Raw genomic sequence first — 17,814 nt, forward strand, 5'->3', positions numbered from 1 at the left:
TGGAAAGGTATTCCTTGAGAGAAACTATGACCAGTCATTTTTTTTACTGCTACTCAAATCTGTTTATTTTCTTTTCTGGACATGAACTTAAACCTCAACTCCAAATATACTCACGTTTGTGGGAATTCAACTCCAGATGGGTATTGGGGAGTTTCTCTCAACTTTACTGTAAGCAACTAACAGGAAAAATCAAATTTACTAGTCTAAAAGTGCCAAAAGTTTTACAGTTGGCTGAACTAGATTCCTTAATTAAACCCTCTCTAGTTTGGGCAACAGGTCAGATGTTGAGTGGTGCTATTTTTCCTGTCTGCAACTTTGAGTTGGATTTCAGAATATTCTTTCGTGTTCAAGCCATATTATAAGGTTTCTGATTATTATTGCTTGTTCTCAGGTAACTTCAGTCTTTCTATGAAATTTCTGTTACTGTCTCAGTTGGGTCATGGTAGGTCAAGAGAAGAACGCAAACAAAATACTCCTTGCCTTGATCTCTCATCATCTTTTCCAAAGGGAGGTAACAGGGTTATTCTGAGAGCTATTCATCATTCTTCTGTTGGTGTAACCACTTTAGTTAGTTTATGATTTGCTACCAGCAAAGGTATATCAGTACAACTTGCAGTGTTGCTTTCAGGTCAACAGTGACAGGCCATTCCTTGTGGGACTAGCAATATGCTCTGCAAGGCATGTACTGACTTAGCAGACCTGATGAAGATAAAAAGTTACCAGTCTGGTAAGATGTTAAACTAAATGGTAGTAAATAGAAATGAAACTTCCATTCAAGGTCTGAGTAAGAATTCATGGGGCATTAATAATTTTGTTCGCAGATCAGTACAGGCTTTCTTAATATTGTAACATCATTTCATTGCTTTGAGAGGAAATATCCCATAAATCAGATAAGAACATTTTTAGTGACTGTCCAAATGTATTTGAGGGAAGTGACAATAGAGCAGGAATCTGTTTTTCTTATTTATATTCTGGCCACGTACATAGCATCTCTTCCATTGTGGATGTCTGTCAACAGGGCTAAACAGAAGCTCTCAATTGTAAAACATTATGGGAGGTAATGTAAAGAAAATGGCTTACACAGCTGCACACTGGTGGATCTTGGATTCTCTCTTTGGTGCTGCAGTATTACAAAACTATGGATTTTATCAAAGAATTAAAAAAAGAACAAATTCTGGACCCTATTTTCTAATGTTCTTTATAACTTTTATGTACCCTTGATAACGAGCACGTAAGAGCAAACCACACACATTCCTGTTCCTGATGGTTTTAGAGCCCCATCTCAGTGAAAAATACAGCTCAGAAAACAATTTAGGAAAAATCTGGCACCCAACTGACCATAACAAGTTCAAGTGTCCTGAACCAAGGCTAAGTTGTTGGGCTAGAATGGGTCCAAGGTCCTAACTCTATGTGCTGCTAACTTCAACTCATATATCCAGATCTCCATTAGTAAAGTTCAATCAGAGTTTCAAATCATAAGCACTCAGTAACATAAAGGATTTGGATTCCAAATGCAATTTTAGTCTAACTTTTTAAAGCTCATATTAATACTTGTTCTGAAAGTGAACTATGCACAGAAATACTGTAGTGTGCATGGTCAAAAGTCAAGAAGAAAAAGTTATCTACTTCTGCATTCAGGAATAGTCATGATATAAAGGAGGAGAGAAGGAAGAAGGAATTTTATTACCTACAGTCCTATTGTATGGCATGGGAATGGGAACCAGAGTTAATGAAAGAGTATAAAACTCCACAGTTGTTCTTCCCCCAGTAGGTCTATACTTGCATGTGCTGTGTGTGCATGCATGCATGTGCTGATATGCACAACTAACTGGAACATTTGAAAAGGTTTATGGAGAAAGAGATACTTTATCTGCACTGTAATTTACATTTTTATGGGAAGAATGCCTTTTTACGTACTATGTGTAGCTTAATGAGTTGATGATGAACTTCTCTTGCCCTCCCACCTTCATGGCTCCTAGCCCTGTTGACCATGCACAGAGAAAAACATGATCCAGCTAATAAAAGAGTCACAGGGCTCCTGCTTATTCACAAAGGAGTTTTGGCTCTACTGGTCAAACTGCTCCCAGGGATGTCAGCATTTGCAGAGACCTTTCATATGCTCAAAATATGAACTCACACCATTTCAGGCAGCGTTTGTGTTAGCAATGGAATTTCTATATAGAAATAAGTAGTTTTGCTAGCCATGGTTGTTACATCTGGCATAAATTGGCCCCAGTGAGCCCTGTTTTTAAAAAACAAAGCATTTGAATTGAGGTTCCAGATTATATTTGTTACTGATCTTTGCAAGCCTAATCCATTCTTATGAACAACGCCTCCGTGGTGTTTTCTTCCCCAAAGGATATACTACGGGTGCAACTCAAGCTTTATTGTGCTTAATCTGAACCAGAAGTCTGAACTGATTATTTTAAAAGACATGCTGTTTCTTAAAAGTGACTTTCTTCCTGTCTTCATGCTGTGCTGATAAGAAGTTATAAGTGGATCTCTTTAATGTTTTAGGCTGGAGTGACACAGTGAAGACAGTGTGTGTGTCTGGGGGATACCCAGCCCAAGGTTAAGCCACCCAATGTAGCAACAGTAAAGGCTATAAAAAGAAAATATCCTTTTACTTTGAAACATACATATCATAGCTTTTAATTTCTGGAAACAACATGCTCAGGTTAATTAATTAAGCCTGGTTTATAAGGTGCTAAATAAGGACAGAAGGAAAGACTTCACGCTCTTTCAGCAGAAAGGCCTGGGGTCTGTAGGGTTGTTGACAAGCATAGCAAGCCCAAAGTGCAGGGAGAACAGGGGTCAAGAGATGCATGCTGCACCTCTTCAAAGGACGGAGCAAGAGATCATCTCTCCCCAGCATGCCAGTGCAGTCTTGGTCAAATCTCCTCGCATGTTCGTTTTCTGAACCTCCATTTACGGGGCTGGTTGACTTGCCTGTACTATTGCAACCTCGTTACAACTGCAGCCATAACTAGTCACCCATAATGGTGATCATTTTAAACACTGGGTTTACCTGAGTTGCTGGCTTGTAATAAATAATGTGATAGCTAATATCTAGACAGATCTTCAGTTAATGCTAGATGTGAGATAACAAGCTCCACCGGCAAGGGAGTTGGCTTTGAGGTGCATTCCTTACTAATTCCAACCCCCCATTGACCCAACTGCATTTGTGTTGCTGCACCTATTGGTCCTGCATATTGATCTCCCTGTAATCAACTCTCTCTGTTAGACAAATATAAGTATTATAAAACCTAATTAGGTGTTTTTACTGTTTAAATACATTTGTCAGTTAAGATGTGCCCTCTGTCCAACATACAATATTTGCAAGTAATAAAAATCTCTTTTTGGTGATAAAAATGTTGTTTCACATAGCACTCTTATTTTTTAACTAGCAAAAGCAGACAGAGAAGTCTTCACAAACACTGGATTGCCAGGCTCCCTCCATTATCAGCAACTAATTTTAGCCAGTGTCATAAACAAGATAAGCAGGGAGGTACTAATGTAATTTCTCAGATATTTTAGAAACAATTATTGATTCTTAAATCAGTAATCAGGTCTGTTTCTATTTTTAATCCAATAACGTGTAAGTGATAAGTTTATAGATGTCAGGCAATTTGTTTAATTCTTGGTGTCCAACAGCTTCATGGTCTGACATGCAGAAATGGCTCTTATGGATGTTGACTATGCCTTCATTTTATCTTGAATCATAGTAATTAATGAACTGGACTGAAATTGAAGTCACAACATCAAAATCACATACACACCTTGTGCATCTTCCTCCCCACAGACCTGTGATCCTTACTATACCATTAACAATGTTAAATGCCCATTAATATATATTCATGGGAATCAGACATGGGAATATGAAGTGTTAGTCAGCAGAGTCTCAAATTTATCATTAAACTAGTTAATTATTTTTTGTGCTAAATCAGTTTCCTGAGAATTTTCTTTCATCCTACTTTTTTACTCCATTTTATTGCAAATAGCTCCAAATTGCAAACTGCTAACAGATCTTTACTTCTTGTGTCTGACCAGTTGGAGAGAGGGATTAGGATAACCAAAGAAACTTAATCAGGTCTGATCCATCCACAATTATGCATTTTCTGTTACTTCTCCTAATATCTTTTTTCCTAATTCCTGGGATATAAAAGTAAATATTTTCTTATAAGGAGAATAGAAAGCTAGCACTATCCTTGACAACCTCAGACCAAATTTTCAATGATTAGCCAGCTTTAAGCACATTAACACAGCCAGATGAGAGCTTCCTGGTGTCTGTAGGACATGTCCTTGGTATCTTAGGAAAATACTGTCCGGTTACTTTAGAAACAGAAGCCAACAACAAACACTGAATGGAGGTGGCCAAGAAAAGTGACAGTGTTAAATGATTGTGTCATAGCTGGCAGTGAACCAGATGAAATTATCCAGGCCTTAGATAGCTGAGATTGAATATGTTCTTAAGCAAGTTGCAAAGCAAGAGGAAATTCCAGTACATCATTTACTTAATGAGATCAATGTGCAGTAGATCTTTTTTCTCTCCTACAAAGTTAATATTAGTATTCTGTTATCATCATCTTTTTCCTGTTTGCTATGTTATCATGTGAGATGCCAATGGGGTCTGGCACTGTTTGGGGCCTGATATTACTCATAACTCAAGTGTGAATTGGGAGCAACTGCTGGACCTAGAAACTTATTTTCTGGTGAAACACTTCTCTGCTGAAAAATGTAAACTCTATGGACTTGTGACTCACGTATCTACTTTATTTCTGTCAGCTTCCCTGGTCAGCAGAGTAGGATCCAGGATTTTCAGAGCCTTCGGATGCCCAGTTTGATCCCAGTTCTCCCACTGAAGAGCTTCAGGGGCAGGGTCTTGGCCTTCAAGGCACCTGGGGAGCTGATCCTTTTTTCTTTTCTTTTCTTTTCTTTTCTTTTCTTTTCTTTTCTTTTCTTTTCTTTTCTCTTCTCTTCTCTTCTCTTCTCTTCTCTTCTCTTTTCTTCTCTTTTCTTTTCTTTTCTTTTTTGATATTTGTGTTTTGAAATGAAATATTACAGATTTTCACTTCTATGAAATAGTTCTGATGTTTTTGCCTATCATTGAAATTCAGGAGGAACATTTTCTAAAATCCAGAGATTTTTTCCTGTGTGAAAAATTTTGCCTCCTGCCCAATTCAGCAACCTCATTGAAGCCAGTGGAATTATAGGTCCCTCGCCCAGTTAAAGCTGCTACATATTCGTGGACAAATTCAAACCTTGTGTTAGCAAGCACAGTTTCAACCACACTTACAGAGGTTTCAGAGTCTCAGATTCCATTCAGTTTTTGAAAATGTGCAGTGGGCAGAGGAGAGGAAACCCTATTAACGCCACAGGTGAGGGAAAGAAGGTAATGTGAGCTCACATGTTGTTAGACACCAGAGAGTCCACATGGAAGAGAGCCTGGATACATGCTCCAGCCACCTGAAAAACTAGAGGACAAAGGTCTATAAAACTTAACACGAGAACTTATGGGAAATCAGGCTTCTTTGGTCCCAGTGCTCTCAGAGCTACCTATTTATAGGCTCAGTTTTCTGTGTAGACCTTCAATAGCAATAGCCAAAATAATATCATTCTACAGTCAAGGACATCGGAGGACCCCAAGCCCTTCTGCACAGTGGTTCTCGGCAGCATTGCCCTTTGTCACTGTAGTCCACTGCCCACTGTAATACTTTGGAAATCAAGTTCTGAAGATGAAAACCTACACAATTTAAAAGAAACTTTAAGCCATCAATGTGCTTAACAATTGCCTCCCACACAGGTTCTTGTGACCCCTTCAGAATAGTTTTGATTTGATTAGTCTCATTAGCTATCTAGAGTTATCCATCAGCCAGGCTGAGAGGGAAAGGAATAAGCTGACAGTGGAAAACAATTGACATTTGTTAGGTTTAAGAACAGCTTCTTGCATAATTTGGAGCAACCGCTGCTGAGATCTGATTACAGTTATCCTCCCCCACCAACCCCCCGGCCCCTTCAGGTTTCTGCTTTATTGCACTCAACTGCTGCACTACAAGTGAAAGCAAATTGTGCGATGTTTGTGTATGTCCATGCCTATTTCTGTAAGGCACCTAGGACAAAGACACAATAACATGGGCCACCTCAGATTAATACCATTACTGCACAGGCATTTTAAGCTGGCGAGAGGTCGCCCTGCCACAAAGGGAAGCAGCGTTGTCAGTGCCCATCAAGAGAAGAGAGGAAGTGGCACAGGGACAGCTGGGGGGACAGTGGAGGGACGGGGAAAGCCTGGCAGCCCCACTTTGCTCTGGCTTTGAAAGTATGTGGAACTGGAGGCTAATAATATTTATAGATTCCTTGGTGGTTTCAGCTGAGAACAGAAAAATCACGTGATTTGGAGCTGCCTGGCTATAAACACAAAATCTAAAGGAGTAAGTTGATAAATAAGCAAAATATACTGACTAAAGAGGGTCTTCAGGTCTTTGTTTTCATTTTCTTATCCTTTGAATGTTTCTGTGGTCTGCTTCATCCACTAAAACCTCTCTAAAATGTAGCAAAATGAGAGCATTTGGAGACTTTCTTTCCGTTTGTTTATTCATCATTCAGCGTAATCCCAGGTTGACTCTATAAATCCAATTTTTTAAAAAAGATTAAGCTACCTAAAATATGTGTTTTAAAATGACAAGGTAAAAATTAATCTGTTATGTGAAGAAAGAGAGGGTTGTGTTTCGGACACATACTTTATGTAACAAAATCAAACTTACAGAATTAGATACATCTTCAGGTGTAATTATTTGCTCTTTAAAAAAAAATTGCCTTTCCTTAATGAGCAAATATTTAGGAAATGAGTACAGAGAAGGGAGAAGAGAGGAAGAAATACAGTATTCTGAAAGCTAAAAAGCTTGTTGGTATTCTTTTTGCAATTTTTGTGGCTAAGACACTGAATGGATTCCATAAGTGAGATTTTGTCAGCATGCCAAATCTATATGGTCTTCTATCTTCTAAAAAAATGCCTTTGATTTTCACAGACTCCAGCCCAGCTTGGGACTTGTGTTCAAAAAAAAGCATATCCTGCTGCTACAGGAAATATTTTTCTCAACACCACCGTATTTATTTTAATCATATTTAAAAAAGAATCTTATAGAAATCCCAACAGTACTCTTAGGCATAATCAAAAAGAGTTCATTTTGCCTATTTACAGGAGAAAAGCTCACAGGATTAACACATTTGGAAATGATGTGAAAATGTAAAATGGATTTAAAGAAGTCCAAGTATTGAATGCAGTAGGATATGAAACTATTAGCTTTATTCACATTTGGAGGAAGACCATACGCCAGAGTGTATACTGGGATTGGTTTATTTTATACTGGATTACACAGAGAACTTCATTTTCTAGTAGAGAAACTTATTATTAACACTATATAAGGCAATTCCAGCAAGCTTGAGAATTGGAACCACACACTGACAATATTCAGGTCTGAGTAATTTAATATCTTTTGCTTCTTATATTGGGCCAAGTTCAGATCCAGACATCCCTTTTCTGCAGATATAAACTTTCTAGCTGAGATCTACAGTGAATGGTTTGGGTTTCTTTTGATATATCATCCCTGTTGGGTTTCTTACAAGTCATCTGTAAGAAACCCAAGTTTACTGTTATTAATAATGAGGTTTTGAGAAAGTATTACCAGGCAACCATCATTACTTGAAGTGTGCTGGACTACTGAAGTATGGGGCTGCCGTAATTGAAGGTTGTTATAGAAAACCACAGTGGTAATCAGCTAGCCCAGTATTTTGTAGGGAATGCTCTTAAATCAATGATGAAGTTACATATAAAATCTGAAGAAGCATGGTATTTTTAGTCTTCACATATGACCTATTTTAGGCCCTGTGTATTTTGATCAAAAGTGAAGCGTGAAGTGAAGGTAAAGTGAAGGTACATCCTTCGCTTTACCAAGTCCCATGTCAGTAAATCACGCACAATGAACCTTCACCGCACTTGTAGAAAGTTACCAGCAGGAATGGCCATCACATAATCACGGCAGGCACAGTTAAGACCTCTAACGGCTGATCTAGACTAATGCATCCAAATACCCACTCCATGTCCATGCAGAAGGCCCACCAGCCCGCCAGYCCAGCTCTCCAGAGTTCAAAGGGGGAACAAGGGAGGAAAGAGGTACTAAGCAACCAGCCTACATTACTCCTTTGTTTACTGTAAGCTGCAGGGACAGAGGTGATGGGATGAATCTTTGATTTTTGTTATCTCTTTGCTGGGAAGTCCTTGTTTTCGTGGGTCAAAATCTCTCATGACAGGGCCCATTCAACTGATAATCATCAGTGCAGGCCTCAGTAAGCCATGGAGTATCTTAAAACCTAAAGGGATGCTTAACATTTTTTGAAAGGTTAAGCCATCAGGAAATGTTTTTGGAAAATGTCACTCAATTTTCCCAAATTATCCAAAGTGATCCCGTTTCTGAAAAATCAGATATTTAAGAGGTCCAAACAAATCACACATATCCTTTTCAGAGTTAGGTTTCAGAGGGAAATATACTGTGGTTTCCTGATTAATTTTGATAAAACTGCTATGAAATAAAATAGATTTTCTAGTGCAAACTACTTGCAAATTGCTCAGTCATAATCCGTTATAAGAATTTAAGAATTTGAAAAACTTAAGCATTGAATCATCGAAGCCATAGACTTTGAACTTGGAGAAAGGTGACTAAGAAGGCTAGAAGTGAGTAAACTCACAACAAACTTGCTTAGTTACAGAGAATATTTTTTTCCATATAATTTTGCAAATTCCAGTGAAACTGACTGTCTTGTTTTTAAATTCGATTCTCTGTGAACAAAACACCTAGTACCTCTACTGTACTTAAATACTGCAGCCCATCTGTGGTGTTGCATACATGTGAGGTAATGATCCAACCAAAATGGAGTCCATGGCAAAATAACGGAGAGAAATACTTTTAAGAATCTCTGGTCAGCATATTTGCTTTATTTTCTTTACTACCTTTTTAAACCATCATATCCTTTAGTTGATTTAAAATGAAATGTGTGCAGAGATATGTTTAAATTTAATGAAGTAACCCCTTATGGATGGTGAAATGACTTCCTAATTATATTTTATGTTCTCATGGTTCTTGAGTTTTTCATTTTCCATAAATGGAACAGATTTATATGAGTTCACATGACAGCTCTAGCTCAGTGAGAAGTGACCATGCCTTCCAGAGAGACTACTTAGCCTTTAGATACATTGGCTAGGTAGTACTGTATGTTTAATAGAACTAGGTGTAAAGTGATGGTTCTTTTTTCACTGTTTATTGCTAAGCCAACCTGCTATAAAACATTGATCTCTCAGATACAGGAGACACATGACTCCCATGCCACTAGGTCCAGCAGGCTTAACCTGCTGAACCCAAAGTGCTAAAAGGACTTAAAATGTAATCATTAGTAGATTTTTGCAAGCAGCTGGTAAAACAAGACTTCTAGGCAGTCAGGGTATTTTAATTTATTTCTTAATCCTGCCAAATCAGCAGAAAAGTATTTTAACTTAGTTCCACTCAGCAGACAAGAGGTAAAATTCCAAAAGGACAGTGAATAGAGTGCATCAATGCAGGTGGAAAATGATAAAAATCTCTGTACTGATGGCTATCGGTCCTGTGGTCCAAACTTTAATGTTGCTCTGGGAAAAAAAAAAAAAAAATGGAGAAACACTATAACTTATTTTGGCTTAACCCTGTCGGAAATAATTTTTTTTTTTTTCAAAATACCAGCAGCATTCTGCTCAACCTTTCTACTGTATTAAATCCAGCACATTAAGTTGAGACAAAAGAGATAAGGGAACTTCCTCTTCTTTTCTCCCCATCCAACTTTAGGCTTGTTTGTCAGCGAGAGTTATTGCCCTGACAAGCAGCTTACAAGTCACCCATTTGCAGTTGTTCACTTTTTGCTTTAAAGGAAAATATCATGATGGTCAGTCTTCATAACCAGGTTTCCCATTGTTTAAGCTTGACCCTGACAGTGTTTCCACACTAGATTCCAGAGTAATGGTTGCACCTTTGATGGCAAAGACTGTCATCTCTAGAAGTCAAATTCACTAATATTCTCCTGATTGGTACTTTCTTTCTGGATTTTTGGTATGCTAAATAAATCATGATCCTGGTTTCTTGTCAGTTTATTCCTAGATGAACAGTGAAATTTTAATATTGACTAGGCTACAGTGATTGCTGTACAAATATATCCCACACACTTATTTTCATGATCTGATTTAGATGATCTGTTTAATTGAATGCAATCTATAGACTTGATCTCTTGCCATGCAGTGCACGCAGGAAATCCGGGAATAACATCCAAAGACTGTGCTGGACCAAAAGTGAAAATCTTTGGTTTAATGTCCTGCCAAACGTTTTAAAGAAGCAGAAACTCACAAAAAGAAAATCCTTTAGGGCCTTTGAGATCATGATGTGCAGCACTGGCTGACTGGACTGATATTACCTGACTTGAAATTTGAACTAATTCTCACGTGAGTTGAATGGACTATTCATTGATTGAATGGCATATAAAAATAACCTAAAAAGCAAAATGTGGTGGCTTTTAAAGAAAACTCATAAGAGAAATAAGAGAGAGAGAAGGTGAAAATAAACATGCTGAAAATATTTGTTAGAATATTTTTGTTATACTCCTGTATTAAAATGTTATGAAAATCTCTAAGCTACTTGCTTTTAACCCTAAAAAAAAGGACCAAAGTACATGTCATGCATTTAATATCATCTGCTATGAAACCCAAACTTGGAGTGAAGTTTAACTGCCAAAATTTCCTGAGCGGGTACAGAATTCATGGTGCAGGTTCATTAAGTCTCATCCCTTTAACTATGTATATTGCTCAGCTGGCAAACAGAGGCATTTTTTAGTTGCAAATCCACAGAGATCTGGCAGTCCAGGCAGTTCTTCCCGTCTCATGTGCCAAACAAGCACACTGCAAACCAGTGTGGTTTTTCAGATGTTGCTGAAGGCATGTCTTAACTGCAGCTGATGCTACAGAGAGAGAGCTAATGGCATAATTTGGCCTGAATTATCTTTATTATCAGTGACGATGCATGAAATAAAAAGAGCTCATAGAGAGAGCTTGGGGAGTTTGCAGGTTGTAAAACATATCTCTCACCTGAAAAGTAAGTAAATGTAACAGCTATTCAGTGGGAAACAGTAAATATAGCTTTTGATAGAGCAGTTATTAGAATTGCTCTCCCAGGTAGTGTTCGCTACAGCTACCAAAACCTACGCATAGGGCTGCATAAACAGCTTCATTTATAAATTCAAAGCCACAAGCCACCCAGTTTTTGAAGAAAATTTTCCACATTTGGAAAGTATACTTAATATAAGATTACTGTGCTGGTTATCAAGATTTCAGACTTTACAAAAATATTTCTGATGTTATTCAAGCACAACCTCACTATTTATCAGAACAACTAGCTATTCAATAAGATCAGGTATAAACAAAACCCAGAGAAATTTGTATAATTGTTTAAAGTGAAAGTGAATATGAAATGCTGTAATTTCACTTCTATGAAGACTTCCTGAATTCCAAGGAAAAGTTTACTAGCTGAAAATATTATGCTTTTTATCAGTGCATTTTTATAGTCCAGTCCTCTTCATCATTATCACAAGGAGCTAGCGCAGAACTGTTTTACTACAGGCCATAAGTATTTGACTGTATTTACATATAATGTGCTGTGCACATTTATGTTACTATAAAAGTAACTGTGAAATGGGAAAGAGTGGAGCTGCGTATGTGAACCACTTCAGAAACACAACGGATTTTTAAGCACAACTTTCTAAAGATCCAGTTTTACTTCCTGGTCCTGGGGCCCCAAGGGCACTGCCAGCTTKACCGGCCTCCCCCGGGTCCTCCCCCAGCCCCAGCCCCAGCCCCGTCTCAGCCCGGCCCGGGGCTGCCGGCTGCTGCCCCACGATGACGCCGCAGTGGTGCCGGCTCCAGCCTGGCCACGGGCAGGGGCAAAGCCCTGCGTGCAGGGCAGCGGACACCTCTGGGGACCCCATCTCCCCATGCCGGGGAGAGCTTCGGGGCAGCGGTCAGGTGCCCCCTCCCGGGGCATCCCCACGACTTTGCTTTCCCAGTGGGACCTCGACATCCAGCTCGCGCCTGGGCAAAGCCTGCAGTCATGTTCCCTACGCCTCTAGAAAGAGGAGGAATGAACTGATCAGCAGTCATCCACCGCGGTGCTGGTGGGGGTTGTTTTGTTTTTTTTAATTCAAGTTCATATTCTGAGACAAGACTACAGATGTTTTCATGGCCACTGTAAATACTACAGGACTTAGATCAGCTACATTTTTCAAATTTCTGTAATGTTTTACTCTCCAAGACCTGAATTTGGTTTTTAATTGCTCAAGTGGAGCAAGTCTGTTTTCCTCGCGCTAAGAAAGAAGAAGAATAACTGAGGAACAGGAGTATGAGATATTCGACGGCAACCTGAACTGAGGGGCACAAGAAACAGCAGAGATTGCAAAAGACTAATCCTGATTTTGTTACACAGAAAGGATACAAGAACTTAAATTTTATCGTACACAGTGCACTAAGTTGTATACCTTAGCAACTGAAATCAACATCACAACTGGGATTTGTAAAAAAGCATAAAAATTGGTTTTAAAATGAATGTGCTTACCTGTGTTGGCATATATATACAATCTGTTTATCTTAATAGCTATGCACTGTAATCTGGACAATGTATTTTGCAATTAGGATTATAAATTGTTCACTTAGAAGTGCTGGGAGTTAGCAGCAGAGAGAAAGCAGGGATTAAGTTCTGAAAAATGTAGGAATCCAGGATCAATACCCTTTAAGACATATCTGACTGATGCTTTGAAGCCAGTACATATAATTCATTTGGAATACTTTGTATGGGATGGGATATTCCTCAAGACAGTGAGGGAATGAGGACCAAAATCTTTATATAAAGAAGTTAAATGAATGCCTCAGCAAACCTTTGACTACCTCATTTGCAGCTGTGGCTACACAGTCATAATGATCACACATGCATTTGTGAGGAGGAAAATTAAACTGAAGCTATGCATCAAAAAAGTGGATTTTGATGGCAAAGGAAGCCTCAGGCAATGAATGTCTTAGAAAGAAAAGGATTACTTTTTTAAAAAAAGCATTCCCTAAGCTGTTTCTAATACCACTACTTAAGATTTTCTGAAAGTGCAACAGAAATTTTGGCTACAAAAATGAAACATGAAATTCCCCCTGCCTGCCAGTTTTAATCAAATATAGAGTTCAGTCTGAACCTACGCAAGGCTGAAATGCTGCTGTTGGAAGTAAAGCTGGCTGTCTCCCATTAAAGGCCTACAACATTTTTTTTGTTAAGGTTGTGTGAAGACTTGAATTCTTATCTGACTCCTCACTGAGTCTGGATGGCTGGGCAGTATCCCAAAAATACCTTCTCACATCTTTAGCTTTATGGGAAGTTTCATCCCTTTCTCCCACTGAGGCCACAATATCCTATGCATTCGTTGCCCGACGGCTGTATTATTACAGCCTCCTGTTTCTAAAGCTGAATGTAAAACAATGTGCTGGCTCCAGATGCTATAGAGGGACGCTGTCTGCCTAATGCTTATGCCTGTCTTAAATCACTGCAATCACCTCAGGCCAGTGCTCAAGTCCTTCTTGCAGCTCCAGATAATTCCTGATGCCAGTTTAAGGCCTCTGCTGTATGAAGCCCTGCCACAGCTGCAAAGCACCAAGGCCCAGAACAAAGCTTGTGAAACCTAAGGACAAAACATTTTTGTTTGAGGCAATCCAGCAGTGGACAAATCTTTCAGCAAACATCAGGTGAATACAGCATCTGACCATCTTCAGAAAACAAAAGGACACCTGCCTCCTGGAAAATGCTTTTTCCATCAGAAGCACTGCTTGCTTCAAGTTTCAAACTCTTTCATTTGCCTTTTCAGAAAGCCTCCAAGCATAGATCGAGTTGTGACTCAAACAAGGAAAAAGTGCTAGATCCTCCACAGAGGCAGTCGCTATTTCACTAGTGCTGTTGATCCGCATGCAGATAAGATGGTGAAAGCAAGACCTTACCAGCTTCAGGCCATGGTTCAGTGATACCAGAAGTCCAGCCTTAGACTTCTGACACAGCTCTGGTGAAAACTCACCTGATGGATGCTGTTCCTGATGGGCTAACTTTGCAACAACAGGCATCTTGCTTAATCAGGCACCAGCTTTAGCCCCACTGCCAGCATAAAACTGTCAGGAAAACATCATGTATTCTGGCAAATTTGACAAAAAAGTGTCCCTGAGCCCATGCCTGACTTAGATCCAAATTTCACTGCTAGATAACAACACAGTGCGCAAATTCAGCATTAATGACTGTGGAACTAAAGCCTACCTTACCACAACACAATTTTTCATCATATTTTAAAAATTGCCTAGCTATTATTTTGCTGATGCCACTGCCTAATCATTTGGCCCATGTAAGAACATATCATATCTTACATATCATGTAAGAAAGGCTTCCCCAACCTTGTTTTGGATCTATACAAACATATATATGTGTATGTATATGTATATGTTGGACTCTGTCAATTGGAAAACAAAGTTTTTGTATGATCAAGAAAAGACCAGCTAAAAGGCCAGCATGTATTTCACTTAATACATGCCTAAAACTTTTTGCGATCAAGTCACAGATCAAACCAAACATGCCATCTCATTAACAAAGTAGCTGATCAAACATAATTAAGAGGCACTCCTGAGTATGTTTATAAATGTTCTGCATTTTGTCAGAGGCAGAGAAAGAGGTAAAATGTCCAGATAAGAGAATGAGTGCAAGCCATTCACTCAGCTGAGTGGGAGAGTCTGTAGATCTGCACTGACGTCTTGCCGGCATTTCAGAATCAAACCGATACCTGTTACGTCGTATTTCAGTATACAGTGTTGTCCCAGGGAAAAACTAGTCAGCTCATGTGGTTTAAACAAAATCAGTATCTAAGTGTTTTATAGAGTTTTTAATGACACATAACTGACCAGCAAACAGTGAACTGTACATTCAGGGTCAATATTGGTAACGCGACAAATAGGCCCCAGTACAAGACACTGGCGAAATGTTAATAAATATCTGCAAATTTCTAACCACCTTTCTGTAACTAATCTCAGGAAGTCTAATCACCTCCCCGCTGACACACACAGCTCCATACAGCCCCTCTCGCAGGCCGTGGGGACACGTGTGCTCACCCCCTCCCTGGCCCTGTGGCTTCCCCACTTGCACCCCTATCCTGGGCAGATGTGCTCCAGCTGTGGGCACCCTGCCGCTTGCCAGCTTCTCAGCTGGCGAGGAAACCCCTGTGCATGCCGGGGGCCTGGGGCTGCACCCCACAGGACAGTGCCTGGCCACTGCTCTTTCCGCCCCAGGGTCTTGCTTAACAGGTAAAAACGTTTCTGCTTCCTTTGTCTAAAAAGAGCTTTTCATGCTGACTCCTTTGTTTCCAAAGTCTTTGTGTAGCTCCCCATTTACTATTTAATCTGGCAGATGGTCATCTTGCGTTTTAACCCCATCACTGGGGGGCTGATGGCAGTCTTCCTCTTTAACATGATCAGATCTGGGCAAACGCCCTCCAGACAGTTTTGTGGGGTCAGTCCCCCATACACGCTGCGCACCCTCGCGTCCTTAGCCGAGGAGGTGGTGCTTTGCAGGCCCTTTGCCAAGCCTGCGCAGCAGAGGGAAACCGCAAAGGCTAGATTTTGCAAGTCTCCTGTACTAACCCTAAACATTTGGGACAACACAGCCTCTAAGTTTAAGTCTTCAAAGGAAAGAGTAAAGCTGGAGAAACATGGCAGTATGCTTCCCTCTCGATTCAAATTTCACAGAAACAGCATGGGACATCTCCTAAGATTGCCCATCACTTAGCAGTTGATGTGATTGCCATATAACCCTTTCCTTGATAACCCTTCTGCAGCACTGTGGTTCAAGGTCCTGTATAAATCAAGCATTTGAGGTCTGTAGTTAAAAGGAATTTCAGGATGATGGTTATTTTTATCATTGTTAAATTACTTATGGTACCAAGGCTGTGTAGTTGACTGACGCAGGTTTTGCAGAAATACCTGAAAACGTGTAGAAATGAGCAGTACTCTGTTCAGACTGCCAGAGCCAGTCTGATGCCAGATCCCCGAATCCTGAACAAACATCAAAAAGAAATCTGCAAATTTGTCCCAGAAAAAAGTTCAGGTAGAAAAACAGGAAATGTCTGTGGAAAAACAGACATATGGGAACTCTAGTTCTGCCATAATCTTCCAGTAGAAGTAGTCTGGGTCAGCTTCTTGTAGGGTGGAGTTTTATCAATTTATTAAAAGAATTTAATGATGTGTGAAACCTAGACCTGTCCCACCAAGTCCTTCTCGCCTAAAAAGCCATTCACAGAACAGACTCCCCCTGTACAAGTGTATAACAAAAAGATGTCTAATATAAGAAAGAGTAGGGTACATTTATTTGTACCCCTGAGTACTTGATCTGTAGATGATGTATAAATACACATTGAAACATAAATGAAAATTGTTATGGGTTTCTTTAAAAAGAATAAAGACAAAATATATTTACGGTTTGTGGGTCATTTCACACTGCTTTTAAAAATATCTAAATGATGTGTTTCAGAAGATTCACTTCAGCAGATAAAATGCTGGTTTAACTTCCAAGATCTAAATCATTATTTTAATGCAGCTGTTTAGCAGCACTGAGGGTAGCTTAACAAAGGGGCTGGCTGGAGATACAGCTCTCATTCATCTTCCAAAATATTGAAATAAATTGAGTATTTGACAGAGAGGACTGCAAAACTGGCCATCTTGCTTTATTCCCATTTTCAGCTGAGAGGTTTGTAAAGCTTTTGCCTTAGCTGCTAATTGATAATGTTTGATTTAAGGAAGAAAGATAGGCGTACATATTATATAATACTTCTCGCAGATAGAACAGGAGACAAAACAGGCTAGAGAGAAAGGCAAATAGCAAAATTTGAGATCAATAAACTAAGTTATGTAGGTTGTTCAATATTTATTAGTCTCATAGGTTCTTATTTATTCCCTCTGCAGAGAGAGTCCAGAACCCTTCAAGAAGTAATTCAAAATGGCAAAAGTAACATTTTTCTTTACCTCTACCTGGCAAATTTTCAGAGAGAGACATTTACTGGATGGAAACTTCCTGCCTGGGCTTGCCATCCGTTAGTATGAGTAATGAGCAATTCATTCATCATTATGGTTAGTAAGTTTTCCATTTCATCCTCTTCCCTGTTTAAGTGCATGATTTAATTCACAGCACATAAACATTTATGCAGAAACCTTGTAAAAGCAAAACCGTGCCCAGTATTATGGGCTTATTTGAGACAACTATAGGCAGGTGGGGAAACTCACTTTAGACCAAACTCATGTCCAGTGTTTGTTCACGCTATCTAATCTCTGTATTCTGTCTCTGTGCCTAATTTACATTTTCTTTTCTTTTTTCCCCTCCCCACTTACAGATTTCAGAATCGTCTCTGCTTGGACTTAGGGCTGCTACATGCTTTACAAAAATTTCTTCCTGGGACAAATCTGAGGTCTGGGAGAGGTTTTTTTCTCAATTAGGTTGTAGGCCTAAACCCCAGGATCTCCCACCTTTCATTCCCTGCCCTGCTACAGCCTCATTCCTAAGCTGAACCATGTCACTCTGGCGACACCTGAGCTGTGACACAAAGGTGGGGGTATGTGAGTCCGCAACCAGGAGAATCAGGTATCAAAACTTCAGCTAAGCAGCTGCAAACTATGCATCTCACCTTACTTAAACT

The sequence above is a fragment of the Apteryx rowi genome, unplaced genomic scaffold, assembly GCF_003343035.1.
Source record: "Apteryx rowi isolate R43461 unplaced genomic scaffold, aptRow1 scaffold_34, whole genome shotgun sequence".
Lineage (NCBI taxonomy): Eukaryota > Metazoa > Chordata > Aves > Apterygiformes > Apterygidae > Apteryx > Apteryx rowi.